This window comes from Miscanthus floridulus, chromosome 6, assembly GCF_019320115.1.
Source record: "Miscanthus floridulus cultivar M001 chromosome 6, ASM1932011v1, whole genome shotgun sequence".
In the NCBI taxonomy this organism is placed as follows: Eukaryota; Viridiplantae; Streptophyta; class Magnoliopsida; order Poales; family Poaceae; genus Miscanthus; species Miscanthus floridulus.
Window position 1 is genome coordinate 121,078,377 of NC_089585.1, and position 16,253 is coordinate 121,094,629.

The 16,253-nt window shown below is 50.2% G+C and overlaps 1 protein-coding gene and 1 pseudogene across 1 annotated transcript in view; both read right to left on the reverse strand.

Moving 5' to 3' along the window:
* Nucleotides 1-16,253, reverse strand: part of LOC136456781 (protein NETWORKED 2A-like) — a 258,690-nt gene that overhangs the window by 52,775 nt on the left and 189,662 nt on the right. The gene's annotated exons all lie outside the window — the stretch shown is intronic.
* LOC136461140 (nuclear transcription factor Y subunit B-like) lies at nucleotides 1,013-3,584 on the reverse strand (annotated as a pseudogene).

Here is a 16,253-nt window from a genome sequence, read left to right on the forward strand (position 1 = left end):
GGTCAGTTGGTAGGGTTTCTTATGGTAGAACCTGCCGGCTAGAGCCGCCGTAGACCATCTGTTGTGGATAGGGTGGTATCAAGCACACTGTGGACCGTGGCTATCAATTCTGTGGAGAAGAGAGGAGGAGAATTTTGAGGAGGAAAACCACATGGGTTAGGAAGCCAACCCAACGGAGGTTTGTATAGACAATGAAGATGTGGCGCACATGGGGCCTCCTCGTTAGCTAAAATATATTGTTACAATGTTTAAAAAATCATCACAAAAGTCATATATGTAGTACATATAAAGTTAAGTATAGTTGCAATAATTCAGTTTGAAATTCATTCTAGATGTCAGAAAAAAATAGACAAGCAGTTAACTAGCACTGTTCATCATGTGCAAACAGTAGCACAGTGGCACTTGTGTTATTTGAATCTCAGCATCAAATATGAATTTCAAATTGAATTGTTGTGGCTACTATTAACTTTAGGTGTGCTGCATACATGATTTTGCGATGATTTTTTTTTAAAAAAATTGCAACATGGTATTTTAGCTAAAGGGAGCACCATATAATTTTTCTTGTGTAGACCAATGCCACCGGTGGAAATGCCTAGAGCATCTCCATAAATATCCTATCCAATCTCCTATACCTAAAAAACAACATTTTCGAAGATGGCTCATCTTCTATACGTATACGTATAATTTTTAAGAGATCAGAAACACCCTTTCTCCTAAATAAAGGAGACAACCCCTTCTTCCCTATCACTAAATAAATAAAGAAATATATGAGACAAGTTGTCTCCCCCTTCTTCCCTATCCCCAAATAAAGAAATATAGGAGACAAAGTTGTCTCCCCTTCTTCCCTATCCCTAAATAAAGAAATATAGGAGACAAGTTTTAGTAATCTGCTACGGCAGTGCTCTCTTATATCCTAAATTGATTTTAAAATACTCTACTAACATAACTTATAGGAGATTCATAAGAGATACGGTGGAGATGCTATTATTTCCCCACAGCACAGACACGCAAATTAGGATTCAGACAAGCTTCACATTCAGACCCGAGGGAAAGCCAAGCATGAATCCTGTTCCAGAAAATGAGTAGCCTGATAGCAGACTTGTATGTTAATCACCATTATTTAGGCCTAGGACTACTACATTATATTTATGCTTAATAATACATATCTGTGAATGTAATAGGTTGCAAAAATAGCGACAGTCAAATCATTCTAAATATACAGACAAAAGCAGCGCTAAACCATAGGTGAACTATTCTCATGGAAGCCAATTTACACCTGAGAGGCAGCCATCGCAAAAATTAACACCCTTTGTAGGTGCCTTCTGTTTTCTGCCAATAAGCATGGTAATGCAGAGACTTCCCTAGCTGATGGATAGGCACTGGAGAGAAAGAAGCAATTGTCAGAACAAACAAGAAGGCAGGAAACATGGATATACAAAATCTTTGGCGAAAAAGATTCTGGGAGCAACAATATTACCATAAATTGCTGCTGTCTTAGCCCTTTATTAGGTATCCCCATTGTGGTACTAAGTGCATACAGAGAGAAAATTGTCGGTGAAATAATGTAACGATTGAAATATTCGCTGCAGCATTGTTTTACTGACAAATGACAGTATGATAGATTACCTGTGGCTGCATATAGCCCATCCCTTGGTTGTAAACTCCATGCTGAACCAACTGTAAGTAACATGAGTAGGTCAGTTTCAAGTTTGTTTTTTAAATCTGCCAGGAGCACTGGCAATCATCTAAGAACTCGAACAGGAACGGGCACCCGTGCAGACCGCACGATCAAACGCGGATGGGCTGTCTGAGCAGTCTCAGAACGCACCACCAAGCCACATGCTTGGTCCCTATGCGGCACCCGGCTGTTCGCCCAGACTGGGATTTGAACGCTAGTGGGCAGCCTGGCCACTGCCAGCGCTACCAGTCAGTTTCAAGTATAACTGGGAGGGGTGGTCAATACATATAAAAAAATAATAACCTGGTTACTTGAACTACTGGTGCCACCATGGGAACTGATTGCATCCTTCTTTACAGAGCCCTCGCCAGCCTTTGTAGACAGCTTACTATCACCCTACAAGAATTTTCCGAAAAATTGTGATCAATTTTCAGTTGCATCCTGGATGTGCAAACAGTACATGAGACTATTAACTTGTTCACAGCAACAACACTAGTTGCCCAGGAGCTTGCTTGGTAAGTCGCGCAATCCAACAAACAATAAGCAATTTAGATAACAAACGAGATCATGTATGCACTGTTTCTTAGAACTAGCAGTCTTGTTCAGGTGTTAATGCCTACTAGTTTGCAGGTTCCTAAACTGATAGTGTATTTCCTGTCAAGTGCTCTATGTTTTCTAACTAAGGTGTTATTATAGGTTAATAACCTGATAATGTTGTGTACACTGTACACTTCTACAGTTCAGCCAAAGCAAAGTCAAATAAGTGTTGTTCTGACAAAAAAATTAAATAGAAGTATGAAGATTGTACCTCCATCTGCAATCATCAGCCCATCACCAGAATTGAATATGCAAAGGGCACAAAGAAACACCATGAGAGAGATGTACAAAACATTAAAATAAAGAGAGAAGATCCACATCTACAACACAGTGAGGGCAAGCCATCAATGACCTCTCTGTACTTTTGTAGGTAAATCTTCAGAGGCTCGACGTACTCCTCGAATCCTAACGTAGCCATCGCCCAAAGCAAATCGTCCCCGTTGATCGTCTTTCTCTTCTCCTTCTGGCATTTGTCGCTGGCCCTGCAAGCAGCATCCGCGCCGTCGCCACATACATCAGAAACTGTCTCAAACTAAAAAGGAGAACACGATCCAAGGCCAAGGCTACGCTACCGGGCGTCGTGTCAACTCACTCGCTGGTGACAAAGGATATGAACTCGGAGACGCACTCCTGCAGGGTCTCCTTAGCGTCCTTAGCGATCTTGCCGTTGGCCGGGACGGCCTTCTTCATGATCCGGCTGATGTTGGCGATGGGCAGGAACCGGTCCTGCTCCCGGTAGCCGCCGCCGCCGCCCTCGTGGCTCCCGCCGTCGTCCGCCATCGCCGGCGACCGGGCGCCTCCGCCGAAACCCTAGATCCACCAAGACGAAGCCACACGGCATCGATAGCGTCAGAGCTTAGAGAGGCACCGCCGGGAATCGGAAGGTGGCGGGCGCGCAGCGTGTCAACGCGCCGTACGTACCTTATAAAAACGCGCGCGGGGAGGCGAGGAGGGGAGAGAAGAGGGCAGGAGCTGGCCGCAGAGGGAGGAGGAGAGGTGGGGAATGGGGATCGGACGCTGGAGAAGAGGAGGCGCTCCGGGTGGGTGCGATGGAGGAAGCCGAGGTATCCGGGCCGTTCGTCGGCTGTAAATAGGGACGAGGAGGGAGTGGGCCCTGGCCCTGGCCCTGAGCCCGTGGTCCAGCTCCTGCCAGTGGACTTTTGTTTTATGATGATGAAAGTGGACCCGGGGGTTTAGATGTTATTCTGCCATTTTTTCTTCCACTAAGGAACTTTGGACTCTTTTTTTCAGAGTAATAAGTAAGTCCGATTTTGACAGTTAAGCTTCAAAACCAGATACTTTTGGCCATCAAACTATAAAAAGTATAAAAAATGGGGCAACTTTGGCCATAATAAGCATTTCGGTTATCGAATATATGGTTAAATCTCTAAAAATCAATAACTTATTCATTTTAAATAAAAAAATCATTACAAAATCTAAAATTATCATATGTTTATTGGTGATCTATTTAAAGTGTTAAACTTGTTTGGCTCTTACTCGTTCATATTATTGGTATTTTGTTGCTCGTAGTCACGAATGTTATTTATCATTTTGCGCTATATCAGACTAGGAGATCAGCAAAGAAGATCAAATGGATTCCAAGTGTACATGGAAGATCTCAGCGGTGATGCCAACCCATACCATGCTCCAACACATGTAAGCACTATTTAGGCATTGAATGGTTAGTGATTTACTCTATCTTGATTGCTTGACTAGGTAACAGGTTTCAAATAAGGCAAACGCTCAAACATAATGTGATCAACATAAGGAAAGCACAAAAATATAGCTTAAATAAATAGTTATTGTGATAAACGAGCAATGAAGCACTAGAAACATGAACAAATAAGATAAAAAAACTCTAAATAGAGCACTTCAGCACTAATAGGTAGGCTGTAGTTTTAGACAAAATTGTACCAGTTTTATTTTTATTTAAAGTGAGTTAGCTATGAAATTTTAGAATTTAACTATATTTTATTATTTTTTAAAAATATATATGTAGACAAAACCAGCCTATTAGCCAAACTAGTATATTGTTCGTGCTAACGCTATGGGTCGCATTAATTTCAAAGTTAATTCTATCAAATTTGAAATACTTCATTAAGATTCAATCAAAAACATATTTCTATGGCAATAAAAAATTGAATCGATGCACGTTCAAAAAGCACAGATGTACTTTTGTACCAAAAATTAGAATTCATACTCTATAAAAATGACAAATTCACTGAATTTATTATTCTCATATTTTTAAATTTTTTTTGAGGGAATCCCAACTATCGAAACAAAAGACACCGATAGGATATCATGCAACTCATATTTTTTTGAGCAATCAAAATACAGTTTTTATGAGTTATCGTGGTTTGCACTGCATATTCCCTCCCCCACCCGCTTGTACAGAAGGCACATTGTCCATGTACATTACAAATAAGATTGCAAAAGATTAATATGTATGTACAGCAACCCAATGTACCAACAACAATTTTAAACATGACACCGGACCACATGTATATGAAAGGTTATGCCAGTACACTCTTTATTCATCCTTAACCACAGAATCTAGATGTCGCCTCTTAATCTCAGGTGTAAAACCAATGAACCAGACATGATCTCACAATGCCAACTACAGATAACATGATCATGTTGGAAATATGTGCCTAAAATATATTCCAGATTTATTTGGAGGAAAGACTCATAGATAAAAAATGATATAAGCATATAAAACATGTAAATATACAACATACTGACTAGAACATAATTGCGCAAGGAAATTATTCAATGATCCCGCACAGAACGTAGTCGAACGTGTTGAAGTAGATGTTGCAGATCACCAAGCGATCTCGTGTAGACGCTGCCCAAAAACCTGATTGCCGCCTCGTGCAGAGTCTCACGACAGTGGTTTCGGAGATCCCGCTATCTTCAAGTCCGGTGTACGCCGAACTCAAAGGTCGACAAGGCGTAGCAGCGAGAAGCTCAACACAATGAGTGGGGAGGTGAGCGTGTGAATACGTACCCTTCAACCAGGACGTCTCCTGGTTTTATAGGCCTTCATAATGCATCAATTCCCCTCATCAAGCAGTAGAAACTGCCCATTTGAATGACAGAAAATGCTGCAATCAAATAGTAGAAACTGACACACTTTATTACTGTTTAAAACGGTAGTTTCAATCACATTGAAACGCCATTACGCTCAGCATAAAAAATAGAAACTGCACAAATAATAGCCTGTTATACACGTACGCATCGCGCTCGTCGCAAGTCACAAGTCACAAGTCACGCAATTTTTCACACGATCCTAAATGCATATGCAATGAATTAGAGCATCTAGTGGCACTTTGATAACCGCATTTTGATACGAGTTTCACCCATCTTAATAGTACGACTATCAAATCTAAATATGATCACACTCACTAAGTGTCTTGATCACCGAAACAAAATGACCCCTACCATTTATACCTTTGCCTTGAGCCTTTTGTTTTTCTCTTTCTTCTTTTTAAGTCCAAGCACTTGATCATTACCATGGCATCACCATCATCATGTCATGATCTTCATTTGCTCCACCACTTGGACTAGTGCTACCTATCTTATAATCACTTTTGATAAACTAGGTTAGCACTTAGGATTTTATCAATTCACCAAAACCAAACTAGAGCTTTCAATGTGGCTTGATCTTGATTTGATGATAGCCCGATCAGATATCAATCTTCGAGAACACCTTGGCACCGGCCAGCTGATCAAACAAAGTATCTATGCGGGGCAAAGGATACTTGTTCTTAATTGTTACCATATTATTAGGGTGGTTGTCGGGTACCATAAAAAGAGGTCCCCTAAGCGAAAACCGAAAAAATCGCTTAGACCCTGTCAAAATCAAAGCCAAGAGACAACTATTGGCTAACCCCCGACCTTGTCCGAGGCCACCGACTCTCTGCCTCGATCGAGGCCTCGCATGAGAAGCCTCGGACGGCCTACCGAATCTCCGCCTCGCTCGAGGCCTCGCACGAAAGGCCTCGGACGGTCTACCGATTTTCTGCCTCGCTCAAGGCCTCACATGAAAGGCCTCGGATGGGGAACCGATTCTCAGTCTCGCTCGAGGCCCCGCGCGTAAAGCCTCGGACGAGATGCCGATTCTCCATCTCGCTCGAGGCCGGCTCGGCAATAACCCCATTGCCTCTGCCTCGACCAATCTCCCCGATAGAGCATCGCGTCTAATTAATGCGACCAACCACTCCCACGACATCAGCCGGACGATGGCTCGACACTGCAGAGCGGCCGACGGGATGGGAAGTCGCATCAACACCATACCGTCTGGGACAGGACAGGACAGGGGTTACCGGCCGCTATGCTCAGTACTATGCCCACGACCGGCGCCCGCACTACACTGTGCTACCTAACCCCTGCTCTAGGAACAACGCGGCATGGGAAGTCAAGTTCGGGTCACTATAGCCTTGGAATCGGTGTATAGGACCAACTGTTCCCTCCAAGCCTTGGCAATCCACTTTAGGGTCTCGACAACCTCAGGATTCGCGCCCGCCAAGCCCCCTATGATGGCTCGGCCTTGGCACCAACTGAGCCTCGGCTCTTTACGCGATCAACACACAGCGACCGGTATGTCGCCCGCCATGCCCCATGTTAAGCTATCACTAGAGCTCCCACGTCGCATAGGATCGGGTGTGACCGACGCATTGCTCCAGCACATTAAGGATAGGACCACTCCGTCAACCATACCACCACAGTGACAGGCTACAGGGCTCGAACATGCCACCTCTGTTCGCACAATGCTACGTAGCAACTCCATGTATCACCCATGTCCCCCCTTCAACTATAAAAGGGAGAGACCGAGGCTGTTTCTATAGACAGGAGCTCATGAACTCACGATGCTCACACGCACTTAGGCATAGACAAACTCACTCACTCGCGCAAGTGACACTCTATAACACACGCGCTTCCCCACTGCCTGAGATCAACATCTCAAGCAACTCACACCGCTCCACGCAGAGACCTGGGACTAGCTCCTTCTCTCGCCCTGCTTGTAACCCCTACTACAAGCACTTCAGTGCAAGGAATACAAGATTGATCTCTCAGACTGGACGTAGGGCACCTATTGCCTGAACCAGTATAAACCTTGTGTCTTTTTGCATCACCATCCGGAATTAGGGGCACGCAATACATTTTCACTAGTTGGTTGAGGGCTCGCCGGTCCAAATCACTGACAGTTGGCGCGCCAAGTAGGGGCTCTACTGCGTGTCATCTTCGTCCTCCCAATAAGTTCCAGATGGCAGACCCCGTGCGACCACTGGGTCTCGGCACAATAATATGGTTTGGGAGCCTAGAGTTCATGTCTCTAGGACATGAGTACGATATGGTACTCCTCTCGCCCAGAGTCCCACTAATCGTCGACGACATCATGCCCCAGCAACCTAGGCATAGGTGGCGTCTAGGCCGCTGCTCTCATCATGCTCGCCAGGCACGGCACGGGCGGGACCACCCCAACACTGCGCAAGCTCAGGGCGACGCACCACACTCCACCAGTATCCCACACCTAGCTGTTGGCACAAGGTCCTTGGTTAGGGACCTATCTAGCCTAAGCCTGGACAAGGGAAAGACATCGGTGGTGTGCGACGACGCCCCATCATTAAGCTTTGCCCCGCCACCTCCTGAGGAGTCGACTTCGATGGAGCAAAGCCTAGCGATGGCACCATCCCCGTACCCCTTCGGGTTGAGAAATGCCGCCGCCACCTATGCTTCCACCTATGCTTCCGCTCACGCGGAGCCCTCAAGACGCCACCAATGCTTCGCCCTCAACTTCGACGCCACGACTTTGACCCACACCCACGCTGGCTCCTCGGAGGAGGACGAGGCGTGGGCCAGAGCGGACTTCTCTAGACTTTGCGACCCTAAAGCAATGCGTTGCTTCCTGACCGTGAGTGACTACTGCTTCGGCTACTTCGACTCTGACGACGAAGGCACTTATGACCCCACTCATGAGTGCTTCCACATCGGACTCGGGATGCTGAGCACAGGCATTGAGGACGAAGGGGCAGGTTCTCACTCCCCACCCCTCAAGAGGGCAGGCGGCACCGCACCCCCATGCATCGAGCCCCGAGCAGCGCGGAATGAGAACCTTGCCCCCGAGCAACTTCGATGTCTAGACCTGGAGCAGCTCCGTGAGCTTCAGGCCAAGGTCAAATAAGACCAGCTCCTTCTACAGCAGCTCCGAGACACTCTCGAGCAAGAACAGCGGGGTTGCGGTGAGGGCGGAGCAGCCTAGTGAAGGGTTCGCGACGTCCACCGCCGCATCAACAACGACGGGGGAGGGGGGGATGAGCAACCCCCTATCTTCCATCATGCTAGCCAAAACATTGTGGCCATGATGATGCTTCTCCGAACGATGCCCGAGCCCTCTACCACAATGGGGCAATGGGTCCACAGTGAGCTCCGGGACCTCCTCGAGACCACCATGGTGCAGCAGGCCGAGAGCTCTGCCTTGCGATGGCGCGGGGGCACTTCGGAACTACCCACAACATTGCTTCGGTGGGATAGAGAGGCCTCGGTTTGTCCTAAGCCTACTCAAGCGCCAATAGCCAACAGGGCCCCCTCGGTGCACGATCGCCTTGGCGCCTGACGCGAGGCACAAGGCCATCACAATGTGGTCAGCAGGCGATAGTGCCACGACAACGAGGGGCCCGCCCGAGGCTACCATCTGCATCGAGGCGGCCGCTACGATAGTGGGGAGGACCGCAGTCCTTCTCCTGAGCCGCTTGGCCCTTGAGTCTTTAGCAGAGCTATCCGCACTGCTCATTTCCTGGCCCGATTTCGGCAACCGACCAACCTCATGAAGTACAGTGGCGAGACCAACCCCAAACTTTGGCTGGCCGATTACCGCCTGGCCTATCAGCTAGGTGGTGTGGATGAGGACCTACTCATCATCCGTAACCTCCTGCTATTCCTGTCAGACTCGGCGTGAGCCTGGCTCAAACACCTCCCTCCCTCGTAGATCCACGACTGGTGTGACTTGGTTAGGGTCTTCGTCGGGAATTTTTAGGGCATGTACGTGTGCCCCGGGAACTCCTAGGACCTTAAAAGTTGTCACTAGAAGCCAGGTGAGTCTCTCTGAGACTTCATCCGACGCTTTTCTAAGCAATGCACCGAGTTGCCAAGCATTGGCAACTAGGAAATCATCCAGGCTTTCCTCTCTAGCACCACATGCCAAGATCTGGTCCGGGAGTTAGGCCGGAACGTATCGACCTCGGCTATCACGCTCCTCAATGTCGCCACCAACTTCGCCTCGGGCGAAGAGGCTGTCGGAGCCATCTTCCCCGACAACGAAGCCAAGGGGAAGCGGAGGGACGAGGCCCCCGAGGCCTTGGCTCCCCACCTCCCCAAGAAGAAGAAGAAGGGTCACCAGGGGAAGCAAGAAGTCCTCAAGGCTGGCCTGGTCGTGGTCGCAGAGCGCAAGAATCCTCGAGGCCCCAGAGGCCCCGGGCTCTTCGACGACATGCTTAGGAAACCTTGCCCTTACCATCAGGGCCTGGTGAAGCACACCCTTGAAGAGTGCACCATGCTTCGGCGTTATTATGCCAAGCTTGAGCTCCCCGACGACAATGCCAAGAAGAAGGGCATCGGTGACAGGGACGACAACAAGGACAATGGGTTCCCTGAGGTGCATAATGCCTTCATGATCTTCAGTGGGCCTTCAGCGTGCCTCACGGTGCGCCAGTGGAAGAGGGAGCACTGGGAGGTCTTCTCAGTGAAGGTGGCCGCTCCCCGATACCTCAACTAGTCACGAGAGGCGATCACCTTTGATCGGGATGACCACCCCGATTATGTCCCGAACCCCGGGCAGTACCCACTTGTCATTGACCCCATCATCGACAACACCTGACTCACTAAGGTGTTGATGAACGGAGGCAGTGGCCTCAACATCCTCTATGCCAACACCCTAGAGCTCCTGGAGCTTGACCAGTCGCAGCTCCAGGGTGATGCCACGTCTTTCCACGGCATCATGCTGGGGAAACGCACGCGACCCCTTGGGCACATCGACTTGCCCATTTGCTTTGGTACTCCCTCCAACTACCGCAAGGAGGTCCTCACCTTCGAAGTGGTTGGGTTCAAAGGGACCTACCATGCCATCCTAGGGTGGCCGTGCTACGCCAAGTTCATGGCGGTCCCCAACTACACCTACCTCAAGCTCAAGATGCCAGGTCCCAATGGCGTCATCACGGTCAAGTACACGTATGAGCATGCATATGACTACGACGTCGAATGTATCGAGTACGCTGAGGCTCTCGTGGAAGCCTAGACCCTCATCATCAACCTTGACCGGCTTGGTGACGAGGCGCCTGACTCCAAGCGTCGTGCCAGGACTTTTGAGCCCACGGAAGCTGTCAAGCTCGTCCCGGTCGACCCCACTGGCTCCAATGATCGGGCGCTGAGGATCAGCGCCACCCTCGACAGCAAATAGGAAGTCGTGCTCATCGACTTTCTCCGCACGAATGCCGATATGTTTGCGTGGAGTCCCTTAGACATGCCGGGCATACCGAGGGAGGTCGCCGAGCACGCCTTGGATATCCGGGCTGGCTCTAGACTGGTGAAGCAGCGCCTGCACTGATTCGATGAGGAAAAGCACAGGGCTATCGGTGAGGAGGTGCAGAAGCTTTTAGCGACCAAATTCATCAAGGAAGTGTCCCATCCGGAGTGGTTAGCTAATCCTGTATTAGTTAAGAAGAAAAATGGGAAGTGGAGAATGTGTGTGGACTACACTGGTCTAAATAAAGCATGTCCAAAAGTCCCTTTCCCATTACCTTGAATCGACCAAATTGTTGACTCCACTGTAGGATGCAAAACCCTATCCTTCCTTGATGTGTATTCTGGTTATCATCAAATCAAGATAAAAGAGTCCGACCAGCTCATAACTTCTTTCATCACACCATTTGGCATGTACTGCTATGTGACTATGCTGTTTGGCCTCAGAAATGTAGGGGCCACATACCAGTGGTGCATGACCCAAGTCTTTGGCGAACACATTAGGTGGACCATCAAGGCCTACGTGGACAACATCGTGGTCAAGTCCAGGAAGGCCAGCAATCTCATCGATGACCTAGAAATATCCTTCAGATGCCTTAGAGAGAAGGGCATCAAGCTCAACCCCGAGAAGTGTGTCTTCGGGGTCCCCCAAGGCATGCTCTTGGGGTTCATAGTCTCGGAACGCGGCATCAAGGCCAACCCAGAGAAGGTCTTGGCCATGACCAACATGGGACCAATCCGAGACCTCAAGGGAGTACAGAGGGTCATGGGATGCCTTATGGCCCTGAGCCGCTTCATCTCGTGCCTTGGCAAAAAAGGCCTACCTCTGTACCGCCTCTTGAGGAAATCCGAGCGCTTTTCTTAGACTCCCGAGGCCGAAGAAGCCCTCGTCAAGCTCAAAGCACTGCTCACCAATCCTCCTGTCCTGATACCGCCGGCCGAAGGCGAAGCCCTCTTACTCTACGTCACCGCAACAACCCAAGTGGTCAGCACGGCCATGGTAGTCAAGAGGCAGGAAGAGGGGCATGCCCTACCCATCCAATGACCTATTTACTTCATCAGCGAAGTGCTCTCCAAGACTAAGACATGCTACCCCCACATGCAGAAACTGATCTACGTTGTAGTCTTGGCTCGACGCAAGCTACGTCACTACTTCGAGTCCCACCCGGTGATCATGGTGTCATCTTTCCCCCTGGGAAAGATAATCCATAACCGGGAGGCCTTGGGTAGGATAGCCAAGTGGGCCATCAAACTCATGGGGGAAGCCCTATCTTTTACGCCTCAGAAAGCAATCAAATCTCAGGTCTTGGCCGATTTCATGGTTGAGTGGACCAACACACAACTGCCACCTGCTCAAGTCCAGGTGGAATACTAGACCATGTACTTCGATGGGTCCCTAATGAAGATCGGGGCGAGCGTGGCTCTGCTCTTCATCTCACCCCTCAGAGTGCACATGCGCTATATGATTCAGCTCCACTTCGCCACCTCCAACAACGCAACCGAGTATGATGCCCTCGTCAATGGCTTGTAGATCACCATTGAACTTGGAGTACGACGTCTTGACATACGGGGTGATTCGTAGCTCATTGTCGATCAAGTAATGAAGGAGTCAAACTGCCATGACCCCAAAATGGAGGCATACTACAAACTGGTATGTCGCCTTGAGGACAAGTTCGACGGACTCGAGCTCAACCATGTCGCGCGTAAATTCAACGAGGCCACGGACGAACTAGCAAAGATGGCATCGACACAGGCCCTGGTCCCTCTAAACATCTTTGCTAGAGACCTCCACAAGCCTTCTATCGACTACGCCCCAGTAGCAGAAGAGGGCCCATTGGCCGAGCCCACTGTAGGGCTCGAGGCCCCCTCTGTCGCTGAGACTCCTTTGACCGAGCCTGAGGTCATGGAAGTCAACGCGGAGCCTCCTGAGGCTAACTAGGGCATAGACTGGCGAGTTCCATTCCTTGATTGCCTCGTCTGAGGAGAGCTTCCCATAGATCGGATCGAAGCCCGATAGCTTGCTCGATGAGCCAAGACTTACATCCTTAGCAACGGTGAGTTGTATAGGCAAAGCCCATCTGGTGTCCTCCAACGATGCATCACCACCGAGGCAGGTCGAGCCCTACTTTGGGACTTGCACACGGGAGCCTACGGGCACCATGCAGCGCCTCGGACGCTCATCAGAAATGCTTTTCGCCAAGGGTTCTATTGGCCAATGGCTGTTGCTAACGCCACCATGCTCGTACGCTCCTGTGAGGGATGCCAGTACTATGCACGGCAGACGCATCTCCTGGCCCAAGCCCTCCAAACCATCCCCATCACATGGTCGTTTGCCATGTGGGGGCTCGATATGGTTGGGCCTCTGTAGAAGGCCCTCGAGGGCTTCACCCATCTGCTGGTAGCAATCGATAAGTTCTCCAAGTGGATCAAGGCTCGTCCGATCAATCGAATCAAGTCCGAGCAAGCGGTGTTGTTCTTCACTGATATCATCCATAAGTTTGGGGTTCCAAACACCATCATCACCGACAACGGGACACAATTCACTAGCCACAAGTTCCTGATGTTCTGCGACAACCATCACATCCATGTGGCCTGGTCGGCCGTAGGACATCCTAGGACAAACGGCCAAGTAGAGCATGCCAATAGCATGATCCTACAAGGCCTTAAGCCAAGAATATACAACCAATTGAAGAAATTTGGCAAGAAATGGCTTGTCGAACTCCCATTGGTCATCTAGAGCCTGAGAAACACCCCGAGCTGAGCCACGGGATTCACACCGTTCTTCCTGATCTATGGAGCCAAGGCCGTCCTCCCCACTGACTTGGAATATGGTTCCCTGAGGCTATAGGCCTACAACAAGCAAAGTAACCGCACCACCTATGAAGATGCCCTCAACCAACTGGAGGAAGCCTGAGATGTTGCGCTGCTACATTTGGCCAAGTACTAGCAAGCCCTACAACGCTATCAAGCCCGATGCTTTCGAAGCCAAGACCTGAAAGTGGGCGACCTAGTGCTGAGGCTAAGGCAGAGCAACAAGGGCCACCACAAGCTGACCCCGCCATGGGAGGGACCATACATCGTTGCCCAAGTGCGGAAGCCCAGGACCTACAAGCTAGCCAACGAGAAGGGTGAAATCCTCACCAACGCTTGGAACATAGAACAACTACGTTGCTTTTACCCTTAAATTTCCAAGCATTGTATACATTGTTTCTCGAAATACAATTAAGAAGCATCCTTTAGTTGTTCTAATCTTTTGAGAAACCCCCCGGGCCCATCAAGGGCCTCAGCGATACGATAACTCCATTAGGGAGACTCGGCTCCACCTCTATAGAGGTGCCCACTACGAGGCTCGAAAAGACACAGCTCTGCCTCTGTAGAACCGAGCCTCCCTCGGGGGCTAGAAGGGGGGACTCCCCCCTAAGTCCCACGCACCATTTTTTAGTCGTTTTCAAAAAAAATTCTATGCCAAACTCTAGCATGCTCTAACAAATCGATTGTAAAAAACCTAAGGATCGAAAGACTGTCTCAAGGCCAAAAGGCCAGCCGAGTCGTGAGATGGCCTACGCCTCCGGGCTACGGCACTCCCTCACCACCTTTTGCTCGAGGGGCAGCTTAGGCTCTGAGGAAGTTTTTTTGCAATAAATATGTTCAGAGACGAGACAGAGGGTAGAGGCTCTGAAATACAATAAAAAACGATTAAGAAGCATAGACGCACGAGTACTTTAAAAAGGCCTCGACGGCCACCAGCGTTATGATATGGTAACATAATCCCTAATTTATTTACATAGCCTCTTGGGCCCAGGTCAAGGCTCAGGGTCTCCAGCATCAGCGAACGGTGTGGGAGGGACCACCTCCTCTTCAAACAGCTTGGCCAGCACCATGTCGGGGCCCTCAGCCGCCTCCATCAGCTTCGCGACCTCCTCATCGGCCTCCTCATCATATTCGGCCAAGACGTAGCCATCGCTGATGGACTCAAGGTCGACGCCGACATAGTGCGAAGCGACGACGACCAGGGCATGCTTGACGCTCGTGTGTAGCACCCCTCGAAGTTGCTCGCGCACTTGGCCGCTCAACGTGATCAAGCGGCTCCCAAGGGAGCTGCCCGATTGGACCCCCTCAACCTCTAGGGCCTCGCAGGCAGTACGAGCGGTGCTCTGCAGCGCGTTGTGCCCCTCAATCTCAGCCTCGAGCACCACCTACACCATGACAGAAGCCTCAGCTACCTGGGAAGCCTCCTTCTCCAACCCTACGCTGGGACTAGCAGGATGGGGTTAGGCACGAAAGAAGATAAGCCAAACAGGGGCAAAGGACTACAGGACTCACCCTTGACTTTCTCTTTCCAACGCTGGGCCTCGACCCAAGAGGCCTTGGCTTTCTCCTTCTAGCCCTAGACCTCGACCCGAGAAGCCTCGGCCGCCCTGGAAGCCTCTTTCTCTAGCTCTACATCACAACAGAGAGTTAGGGGTCGAACACAAGAAAAACAAATAAAACAAGGGGAACATGACTCACCCTCGACCTTTCCCTTCCAGACCATAGCCTCGGTCCGAGAGGCCTCGGCCACCTTGAGGGCCTCTACCAGGGCACCTTTCGTCAGCAGGTGCGCACCCTGCTCTGCCCCCAGCTGCCCAGCGAGGGCCTTGGTAGAGGCCGTCGCTTCTTCAGCCCAGGACCTGAAGGTGCCCCGATCGCCGGCCACACGGGTCAGCTCCTCCTCTAGCTCCTTGACCCACGCCGCCAATGGGGCGACCTGCTCCTGAGCCATGGTCACCTCGGCCTTCATATCGGCACAGCGAAGGTGGAGGTCCTCCACCTCCGTGCTCCGCGCTGACAGAAGCTCATTGGCATTGGTGAGCAAGCCCTTCTACCGCTGGAGCTGGTCCCAGATGTCCCTCTCCTATCGAAGGAACAATGACTTCCTGAGGGACCGGGTCTCGAGCTCCTAGATAGGAAGAATAGGGGTCATGCACTGCGAAAAAACTCAGAAAAAGATGACTCTGCACGAGAAAAGAAGACGCGTACCTGGGCAACGCTAGGCAGATCGTCAGCCACGACGAACAGCGCTGTCCGTAGTGACCGCTCCACCAGCTGGTGGTATTGCTTGAAGGTGTCCCAGTGCCCCCCTCGACCGTGTCCTCAAGGGCGAATAGAGGCTTCCCCTTAGGGTCGTCCCGGCTTTGCCACAAGACACGTGTGCGATCCCACCCGCGGGGCTCAGGTTGTACCCGCACGAGGGCCGAGCTTCCCTCACCAGAGGTCGGAGCAGGCTGCTCTATGGTGCTGGCCACCTCGGCATCTGCCACCTCCTTCTCCCAGGCAGTATCATTGGAGGAAATCGAATGGACCTCCACTTCCTAGGTGCTCTCCTACGGCGGCAGCGGGCCTTGGACCAGGGGCAGTATTGAAGCTTGCCCCGCCTCTGTCTCCACTTCCTAGGCCGCTGGCTTTGTTGTGCTCACGGCAG